The sequence below is a fragment of the Marmota monax genome, unplaced genomic scaffold, assembly GCF_021218885.2.
Source record: "Marmota monax isolate L192 unplaced genomic scaffold, Marmota_monax_Labrador192_F-V1.1 WCK01_AAM20220418_F8-fsc00460, whole genome shotgun sequence".
Taxonomy (NCBI): domain Eukaryota; kingdom Metazoa; phylum Chordata; class Mammalia; order Rodentia; family Sciuridae; genus Marmota; species Marmota monax.
The window spans coordinates 371,091-381,712 of record NW_026692817.1 but is presented as its reverse complement, the minus strand read 5'-3'; the positions used below and the strand labels follow the sequence as shown (position 1 = coordinate 381,712).

Here is a 10,622-nt window from a genome sequence, read left to right as displayed (position 1 = left end):
AGTGATTTTAAGAACCACAACAGATTCCAATGATATGTTGTTTTTTAGAATAAATATGGGTTGCTGTTTATTTACTTATCTATTTTTTGTAATAGATTGAAATTTTTCCTTTCAAATATTTTTTAAGATTTTGACTATTCAATAAATTATGCCAGAAAAGTCTCAAAGACCTTTCCTTTGTCTAGAAAGTTGGGTGTTTTTTAGTGATTATCACCTTGGATCTCAAAATATTTATTCAACAAGTACCTGTGAAGTCCACTAATTTATTTTCATAAATTGTATCTAATTTTATAATATGTTTTTAAATTTTTAGGTGTGATTATCACAAGTAAATTTTAGAAGATTCATTTTTTTTTATTTAGCTATAAACCACACCATGATCCATCCAGATATATTCACAAAAGCATGAAACAAAACCCATTCCAATTTAGTCCCCTCCATTACCACCCTTCATCTCCTAACCTCCCTTCACTCCACTAATCCCTGTTCAATCCATTGAGAATTTATTTATTTATTTAATGAATGGGGGAGTTCTGGACTTTTAACCAAGAGGCTCTGTACCACTGAGCTACATCCCCAGTCCCCTTTATTTTATTTTGTTTTATTTTATTATGTGGAGGCTAGCAGTGCCTCACCAGGGTGTCCTTCTTCATGTCCAGGAGGCTGTAAGCCACCAGAGAAAATAAGTCAGAAATAATTAGTAAAGAACAAAAGACACAGTCAGAAAAATAATTTTAAAAGTAGAGCACCTGATAGGTCCAGTTTATTTAAGGTAACACATCAAAGGTAGAGATAAGGTTTCAGGGGTGGAGTCTTACTTCATGTTGTCTTACAGTCAGCATTGATTGGCATCTTGGCAGGTCACACCTGTCTATGGGAGGCTGTGTGGCTACAGTAGGTCACCCAATCTCCCATGCTGTATGGGACCAGACAGAGCTGAATAGGGCTCACAATGTGTTTGGATGGTCTTGGCAAGAGGAAATTCCATGGGAAGTTCCCAGACTCCAGATTCTTCTCTTCACTGGCTTCGATGCTAGTGCAGTCCACAAATAGCCCACAATGGCTATGGACATTTTATTTTATTTTATTTTTTAAATTTTGAGACAGGTTCTCACTAAGTTGCTTAGGGTTTTGCTAAGTTGCGGAGGTTGGCTTTGAACTTATCATCCTCCTGTCTTAACTTCCCCATCGGCTATGATTACAGGTGTGTACCATCATGCCTTACAGTTTCTTTTTAATTAGTTTCCTATGGGTACACATAATGCCCCACCCACTGTGCTACATCCATGTATGCATATACAAAAGTTTAATCTGATCCATTCCACTGTTTTTCCCTTTCCCATCTCTTTTTCCTCCTCCTCAACTTCTACTGTACTCATCTTTCCTCTATTTTGGTGAAATTCCTTTTTTCCTTTTTTCCTTTTTCTTTCTTTTCTTCTTCCTTTTTTTAACTACTCCCCTTTCACTCCTTATTTTTATTAGCTTCCGAAAATAAAAAAGAATATTCAGCCTTTGACTTTTGGGGACTGAATTATTTAATTTAGCATGATAGTGTCCACTTCCATCCATTTACTGTCAAATACTATCATTTTATCTTTCTTTATGGCTGAGTGATTATATATATATATATATATATATATATATATATATATATATATATATATATATATCACATTTTCCTTATCCACTAAATGTGGACACATTTAGACTGCTTCCATAGATTGGCTATTATGAATTGTGCTGCTATACACATTGATGTGGCTGCATCCTCATAGTGCACTGATTTGGAGTCTTTTGGATGTACTGAATTTTTTGATGAATCTCCATACTGCTTTCAAATAAATTGCACTAATTTGCATTCTCCCCAACAATGTGTAAGTGTATCTTTTTCTACATTCCTACCAAGATTTATCGTTACTTGTGTTCCTGATCATTGCCAACCTGGTTGGAGTGAAATAGAATCTCAGAGTTGTTTTAATTAGCATTTTTTAAAATTCTTTGTATGTCCTGGAAATTAATGCCCCCTCTGAGGTTCTTCTGTATGTTGAACCTACCTTCATCAAGTGGATGAAACTCCTAAAATTTGATGCACTGGGTTTGATTCTCACCACCACACCTAAATAAATAAAATAAAGGTCCATTAACTATATATATAATTTATGCATATGTTTATCAAGAACGTTGGTCTGAAGTTTTCTTTGTTTATGAGTCTTTGTTTTCACTATCAAGGTGCTACCAGCTTTGTATAATGAACTTCACAGAGGTCCCTCCTTTTCTATTTCATGGAATAATTTGAAGAGTGTTGTTATTGTTTCTTCTTTTAAGGTCTGGTAGAATTCAGCTGATAACCCATCCAGTTCTATGCTTGTCTTTGTTGGGAAGCTTTTGGTAACTGCTTCAATTTTATTACTTGATATTCATCTGTTTAAGTTTTCTATTTCCTGTGTTTCCATTTAAGTAGAACACAAGTCTCTAGGAATTTGTCAATATCTTCAAGCTTCTCTAGCTTATTGGAATATAAATTTTCAAAATAGTTTCCGATGATCCACTGGATTTTAGTAGTGTATGTGGTGATATTTTCCCTTTTCATTTTGGATTTTATTAATTTGAGTTTTTTTTCCTCTTTATTTTGTGAGTTTAGCCAATAGTTTATCAATTTTTTTATCCTCTCAAAAACCAACTCTTCATTTTGTTGATATTTTATAGTTTTTTTGCATTTCAATTTCATTGATTTTTGTTTCTGATTTATACTATTTTCTGTATTCTACTGATTTTGGTGTGTTTTTTTCAGCTTTTTTTAGAGCCTTGAGATGTAATATGAGATGATTTTTTGGTAGCTTTCTATTCTTTTGGTATATAAATTCAGTGGTATAAGCTTTCCTCTTGGAAATACAGTCATATTTTCCCAATGATTTTCATATTTTGTATCACTATTCCTATATACTTCTAACATTATTTCTCCCTTCATTTCTTCTACTATCCATTTGTTATGGTTTGAATGTGAAGTATCCTCCATGTGAAGTGTTTTAGGTGAATATTATTGATTATACTTTTTTGTTTTGTAGAATCTTTAGTTAGTTTGTGTCTCAGTCATCTATCCAGTGGTAAGAGAGATGTGTTAAAGCCACCCAGTATTATTTTTGTGGCCTGTTTGTTTATTAATATTCAGAAGGATTTGATTGATATGCATTGGTGCTCTTTTATTTGGGGCATAAATATTATGGTTATTATATCTTGTGGATTAATGATTCCCTTAAGTAGTATGAATTGACCTTCTTTGTCTATTCTGATTATTTTTGGCTCAAGGTCAAATTTACCTGAAATAAGAATAGCTAACTCTGCTTGGTTATGAGTACCATTTGCATGCTTTTTTTTCCCCATTGGTTCACCTTCAGTTTGCCTATGAGGTAAGTTTCTTTCTGGTTTTCATTTTTATTTCTTATTTTTTCTTCCTAAAATATTTTATTGGGTATTACTTCTAGTACAGGTTTCTGGTTATGAATTGCTTTAGCATATGGTTATTATGGAAGGTTTCAATTTCATCTAAAATTCTACAGCTTAATGTTGCTTAATATAGTATTCTTTGTTGGCATCCATTTTCTTTCAAAGCTTGGTGTATATTATTCCAAGTCCTTTGAGCTTTTAAGGTCTGTGGAGAAATCAATTGAGATCTGGAATGGTTTACCTCTAAATGTGACCAGTCATTTTTTTTTCCTTTCAGCTTTTAAAATTTTATCAAAACTATCCTTATCCTGTATGTTAAACATTTTCATTATAATGTGTCCTAGAGTGAATATATTATGATTATTTAGAGGCCCATATGCTTCTGAGTAACTTTGCTGATATTTCATTGAAAAAATTGTGCATCCTCTTAGCTTTTACTTTAGAGCCTTCATCTAGCCCAATGATTTTTAAATTTGGTTTCTTGATGTAATCTCAGAATTCTTGAAGTTTTTGGTATTTTCTTTATGGTCAACTTTATTTTCTAGAGCCTTGAGATGTAATATGAGATTATTTGTTTAGTATCTTTCTATTCTTTTGTTATATAAATTCAATGATATAAACTTTCCTCCTAGAACTACATTCATATTATAAAAAAGATTCTCATATTTTGTATCACTATTCCCATATACTTCTAAGATGATGATGATGATGATGATCTCTTAACATATTTTCTTTATGGCCAACTTTATTTTCAGGATCATGTACTTTGTCTTCAAGGCCTTGAAAAATATATGTTTAAAGTAGTCTAAAATATTGGAGATGATTTCCACTGGATTTTTTTTTAGTAATTAGGATTTGAACTCAGTGGTGTTTAACTACTGAGCAACATCCTCAGGCCTTTTTAACTTTTTATTTAAGAGAGGGTCTTGCTAGTTACCTAGGGCCTCACTATTTTGTACAGGGTGGCTTTGAACTTGCAATCCTCCTGCCTCAGTCCTCCAAGCCACTGGGATTAGAGGCATGTTCAACTGTGTCCAGCTGGATTTTTAGTTTGGTTTATTCAGTTTTTAATTTCTAGGATTTCTGTTTGGTTCTTTTACAGAATTTCTCTCTCTTTTTTATTGTGTTATTAAATTCAGTGAACTTGCTAGAACATTAAATGAGGGCTAAAGTGAGGGGGGTGGAGAAGAAGGACTGTGGAAAAAGGAGTGGGAGAGAGAGAATAAAAAGAATAATTCACAATAAGATAGGAGACATGGATGGTGGTTATTTGAGGTAATAACAGATAGTGCTAGAGGATGAATAGTGGCAAGAGGAGTTAGTATAAACTAGTTCTAGGAAAGTAAACATAGAAAGATTGATTCCAATTAATGTTATAAACTATTAGATAAAATACATGTACATTGGTTGGAAGTACAATGTTGACTATTGAGATAAGAGCTGTTGTTTATATTAAAAAAGAGTTACTTTTATAATCAAAGTTGAAATTAGAGTTATTTATAGTAAACCATGCCAAATTTAAAAGAATTCTTGTTGAATCTTGGTTTGTATTTTATTAGGATCTGGACATTTAGCAGATGTCCATTATTCTTTGGCTGTCACTCTCTCCAGAGTTTCTGGGACACATGAGCCAATTCTCTAGTTGTTATGAATCTCCCACCAACTGATTCAGGCCAGATTCTTAAGCAGTCCCAATGTAAGTGGCTTCTGCTACTGACACTGTTATTCTTGCCACACTTTAAATTTTTGTCTGTCTTTTCAAATGTTTTTAAATGGGTGAACTTAGGAGATTTTCCCTGCTTTTTTTTCTCTGTTGTCCCTTCCTCCATCCACCATCCTGTTTCAAATTTGGGGTAAGGAACCACTGTGCTCATTTTCTACTCTGATAACTGAACTTCAATTTTCTCCAGGTCTCATACTTTTTCATATCAAGACTTGAAGCATTTATTTTGTCACCTACTTCTCAACTCTGTTTTTCCTTCACTGCCTCCTTTCTCTGTTCTGAGGAGTTTCTGGAATCACTGCCTAGCTCATTTCCTCCATCTTCATTCCCCAAGTTTTTTATTGATAATTAATTAGAATACCATTTGGATCTAGAGTTATATCAACAAAAGATACTTATATTGCTGTCCTTCAAATGTAGCCCTTAACCTGATGAGGAAGTGGGAAAGAAATTTGTGGTGATTCAAGACAATGCATTTGCTTCCAGGTAAACACAGATTAAATCATTGTTCTGAGTAATGTTTGGGTTACAAGTTCATGATTGGTGATCATAATTATACCCTGGTGGATAAAAGATTATAGTAATCACACCAAAATCATTCCTGAGAAATGTGCCTAGCAAGTATAATTCCTTCAATAGCATTAATTGACACTTTGGGACTTACAATCCCAATGGCCCCAATTGAGGAAAACATGTCACATTTATCATTTGTTTGAAAGGCCACTATTGCTCTAAGGTAAGTGTCCATCCCCTGATACACTGATGGCTCTAACAAATTTCTCCTTCTGGACACAAAAAATATGTTTAGTAGACTCAGGCCTCTCTTCTGTAGCAGTAATAATCACAATTGCTATAAGATTCTGCTTTACTAAATTAGGATAGCAAATTAGAACTTAAGGTCTAGGTACCCACTTATGCTTCTGATTTCAAGAACAATGCTAGTGACCACGTCCTTCATACTTGATGAGGGATAGATAGGGAAGACAACATACAGGGAATGTGGACAGACACAAGGAGGACGGAATTAAAAGGTGTTGCTGAGGTATCATGTAAGTACTAGATAAGAGTATGAAAGAATAATATGATCATGATTAAACTGTCAGCCAATGATAAAGGGATTGGGAAAAGCAACCGCTTTCCCTTTGACAATGCTGACTCCTATGCATAGAATTAATCCTCAGCTCACAAAACTAACTTTTGATAAGGTCTTTATTTCATATTTTCTACAAAGAAGAAAATGAAATCATTAAATTTGTGCCTTTTTACTATTTGCAGCTGTTTTACTTCATATCCCTTTCTTTAATATGCTATAAAGTTAACTCATAGCTCCCACTTAGTTCTTATTAATCCATTAGGTCATGGATACAATTGCAGAAAAAAAGGAGAAAATTACAACTCCATCACAAGAAGTATAAGGTTTGGTAAAAATATCTCTTTTAAATATCTTGGAAAATATCATTTTATCATTCCTCAACTGGCAGTGATGTCCAAGTGAAGGAATCTTCATGGTTTACTCTTTAGTGTTGTTTTTTTTTTTTTTTATTCATCTATAGGTTTTAAGAAAAGTCATTTTTAAAATAGCATGACTGGCTATCCTGAAAGTGTGAAAGGATTAGGATAACAACCAGTTAGTTATTTTTCACCTTAACAATATCATTAAGAACTATGAGGTCTGAATTGGTCTTGCAGTTTTGGTACCAAATAGTTCCTGATTTTCATGTTTATATTCAATCCAGTAGGTGCTCCTGACATCTTTTACAAGAGTTGAATTTTAAAAATATGAGCACCTAAGAGACCCCCAAACCAGGAAATCAGGAGTGGCTCTACTGTGATTTCTTTCTTTTCCTGTCATAGTTACTTGGGAAGTGTGAGAGAAAAAAAAATTGTCCATGTGAGGAGAACTGAAGGATGTGGCAAAATTGGAGAAGGGGAAGGATTCAGGGAGCAAAAGGGATATTTAAACCCTGGGTTAGTATGAATTGTCACAGTAACTATATAACAAAAACAGTACTAATCTTTCTGATAAAAAAAAACTGAAAAATGACAAATTAAAAAAGATTCACTTAAGATTCATAACTTTGTGGGACTGGAGTTTTGGTGCAGTGGTAGAGAATATGCCTGGCACGTGTGAGGTCCAGGGTTTGATCCTTAGCACCTCATATAAATAATAAATAAAGTAAAAGATGCATTTACAACTAAAAATTTTTAAAAAGATTCATAACTTTGTGAAACTTAGTTTATTTTTAACAAAAACAAGATTCACTAGGTGCAGCATATTATGAAAAAATCTATTTACCAGTTTCATTAAATATAAACCATTCTTCTTTAAATGAGAAATAAAAATATGTAAGAGTTAAACCCTATGCTGAAGATTTAAATATTGTGTGAGTTTTTGTCCTAGAGAAAAAGTCATTCATGTAGAAAACCTCCTCAGGCCCAGTGCTTCATTCTTCTCAGCTTTGAGATTCACACACTCCCAACTCTGGTATCATCAGGTTCCTCTTCAGTGTCCTGCTCCTCACACCTTTATTTTATTCTAGATTTTTTTCACTGAATATTTATCTTTCTAAAATTTTCTCTTTTAATTTTTTTTTACAGTAACACATTCTTCAGGAATCATTCTAACACTTTTTTTTTGGCATGAGGAGGTACTAGGAATTGAATCCAGGGCCACTGAGCCACATCCCCAGCCCACCCACCTCCCACCCCTTTTATACTTTATTTAGAGATGGGGTCTCGCTGAGTTGCTTAAGGCCTCACTAAGTTATTGAAGCTGTCTTTGAACTTGTGATCCTCCTGCCTCAGCCTCCTAAATCACTGGGATTTAGAGGCCTGGGCTAATGTGTCTGGTTATTCTAACACTCTTGCTCCAGATTTCTAGCTTTTGTAAATGTTTAACACCCTGAGATGATGTGTATGTGACTATGTGCCATTTTGTTGCTATCTCAATTCAAAAATGTATTTTCATTTAGTGCTTTGAGTGGAAGTAATTGAATCAGAAGAAAGGTTCTTCTCAAAGTTCTATAAGTGTATCTAATTGAATCTAAATATATTTTACTCTGTGTAAGCATACTTGAATCACCATTAAATTTGATATTCTTCATCATGTATTTCTTCCATATGTATGATTACCTGAATAGGAATTCAGTGATATAACCAGATAAGTGGCAGTAAACTAAAAATGCTGAAAACTAAAGTCACTTATTAATAAAGATGATTTGTTCCATGAAAATTGTTTTCCCTCAGTAGATCAGTTACTCAGATATCTCTCTAAAATATGTGAAAAGTCAAGAGCTTAAAAGTTATGACATATAAAATTTAAAAACTGAGTATTATTTCTTTATATAACTCTTTACTCAGTAATATTTCAAACTGACATAAATAGAACAAAACACTACATTTTTCTTTTAATCAGACTACATTTTCATATTAACATGCTGTTTTACCTCTAGCTTTGTATCTTATTTTCAATTATTTATTGATCATCTGTATATCCATTTATATCTCTATCAGTCTATGATATATAATCTCTACTAGAGTACTTGGAAGATGTGGTATTTACTGCTAAATACTTCACTGTTTATTATCTAAGAAATAGGGCAGTGTTTTACATAATTTCTGTGTGGATATAAAATTCAGTAAATTAATTCAGGGGATAATATTATCTAATTGCTAGTGCATATTCATATTTCCCCGGTTGCATTAATAATGTTGTTAATAGCTATTTTTTCAAGTATATGGCCACCTATTGAGATAGCCTGTGTTTTTTGTCTTTTTAAATTTGGACCACTTCCTTATTCTCATTGCTATCATTGACCTTGACAATATGTTTAGTTTCAATTTGGGTTTGGGTTATGTGTCTTCATTATTAGAAATAAGCTCTGTATTTTTGGTAGTAATATCTCTGAAATTACACTGCACTGTGTTCAGAGAATCACATCAGCAGCCACATATTGTTGGTTTGTCTTAAAACTGGTGACATTGACAAGTGTCATGTTGTTATAAGGGTGTCCACCATGTCCTTCCACTTTTTACTTTGTAATTAGCAAGTTTTTGTGTGAGGAAATAATTTAGACCCTATAAATACCTTCTTCATGTATCCTTCTGGTTCTTGAACCATATCTTTATGATGTGTGTGTGTGTGTGTGTGTGTGTGTGTGTGTGTGTTTATGTGACTGCTTTCTGCAGGTAACAGAAAACAAATGATGATGGAAAACTTCAATGGTACCTCTGAAGACTATTTTATTCTGTTGAGTTTTTCTAATTGGCCTCACCTAGAAGTAGTTCTTTTTGTGTTGATCTTGGTATTCTACCTAATGACACTGATAGGCAACATGTTCATCATTGTCTTGTCTTACCTGGATTCCCATCTTCATACTCCCATGTACTCCTTCCTCTCAAATCTCTCTTTTCTGGATCTCTGCTACACTACCAGCTCTCTCCCACAACTGCTGGTGAACCTCTGGGGCTCAGAGAAGACCATTTCTTATGCTGGTTGCATGGTTCAACTTTACTTTGTCCTTGCCTTAGGAGCCACAGAGTGTATCCTGTTGGTGGTGATGTCCTATGACCGTTACGCAGCTGTGTGTAGACCCTTGCATTACACTGTCCTCATGCACCCTGGATTCTGTCACTTGCTTGCTGTGGCTTCTTGGGTATGTGGTTTTACCAACTCAGCAGATCATTCTCTCTTTATCCTCTGGGTACCCCTCTGTGGAAATCGACAAGTGGATCACTTCTTCTGTGAAGTACCAGCAATCCTGCAATTATCCTGTTTTGACACTCATGCTAATTAGTTGACTCTCATGGTCACCAGCTCTGTTTTTGTTCCTGTACGTCTTATCCTCATTTTCACCTCCTATGGTGCCATTGCTCGGGCAGTACTGAGGATGCAGTCAACTATTGGACTTCAGAAAATCTTCAGGACATGTGGAGCCCATCTTATGGTGGTCTCCCTCTTTTTCATTCCAGTCATGTGCATATATCTTCAACCATCAACTGAAAATTCTCAAGACCGAGGCAAGTTCATTGCTCTGTTTTATACTGTTGTCACACCAAGCCTCAATCCACTCATATATACCCCCAAAACAAAGATGAAAGAGGGGAAGTTAAGAGACTAATGGGGAGAGAATAACCTGTATGACTCTGAAATTCATAGTATAATGGTGCATCTATCACCAATAGTTCATCCATCCATCCATTCAGCCACTTTACTCACTCAACACTTATTGAACAACTACTCTTATAAGGCCACAGACTTCTTCCTAACATACATTAATAAAACATAGTTTACCTAAATAGTATTCAATTCTGGAGAACACAGCCATGTAAATCAAGACCAAATATCAACATATTTTTCCATATTGAAATCTAATGTTACTGGAGTGAGATGGTATCTTAGGGTAATTTGGCAGCCATTATGTAGTCAAACAACAACAAGTGCTGGCGAGGATGT

General features: G+C 34.2%; 1 pseudogene; it reads left to right on the top strand.

The window, feature by feature from the left end:
* The first annotated feature begins 9,372 nt into the window (after window positions 1-9,372).
* On the top strand, window positions 9,373-10,301 carry LOC124095327 (olfactory receptor 2J3-like; annotated as a pseudogene).
* The last annotated feature ends 321 nt before the right edge of the window (window positions 10,302-10,622 follow it).